Raw genomic sequence first — 488 nt, forward strand, 5'->3', positions numbered from 1 at the left:
CCGCCTGCACGCTCAGCAGCTGGCTGTTAGGGGGGGAGCGGTACTGAGAGGGGCCACACAGAGAAGCCGTCAGTTTGTGGCTTTGTTTCTCTTAAAATTCTCTTTCTTTTATTGAAATAATTTATTTAATAAATACAAAAACTTTTTTCATTCATTTCACCTTCAACAGAGACACTCAGCGCCTGGTTTTGTTGTGTTTTCCTTCGGTTGCCTAGTGCAGAAACACGGGGCCCCACAGCAGCAGCAGCTGCTGCTGCTGCTCCTGCTGCTGCTGCTACTACTACGACTGCTGCTGCTGCTGCTGCTGCTGCTGCTGCTGCTGCTGCTGCTGCTGCTGCTCTCTGCATGCAGCAGCCTGTCACCCCGCCGCAGGGCCCCTGCCGAGTGTCGTCAGTCCTCCTGCACATCCCCCAACAACAAACCCTAAACCCTAAACCCTAAGCGCAGGCACACCGCTTACACCAAACGCTCAGAATGGACTTCTCCGA

The sequence above is a fragment of the Eimeria mitis genome, genomic scaffold (genome assembly GCF_000499745.2).
Source record: "Eimeria mitis Houghton genomic scaffold, Emh_scaff7, whole genome shotgun sequence".
Classification (NCBI taxonomy): domain Eukaryota; phylum Apicomplexa; class Conoidasida; order Eucoccidiorida; family Eimeriidae; genus Eimeria; species Eimeria mitis.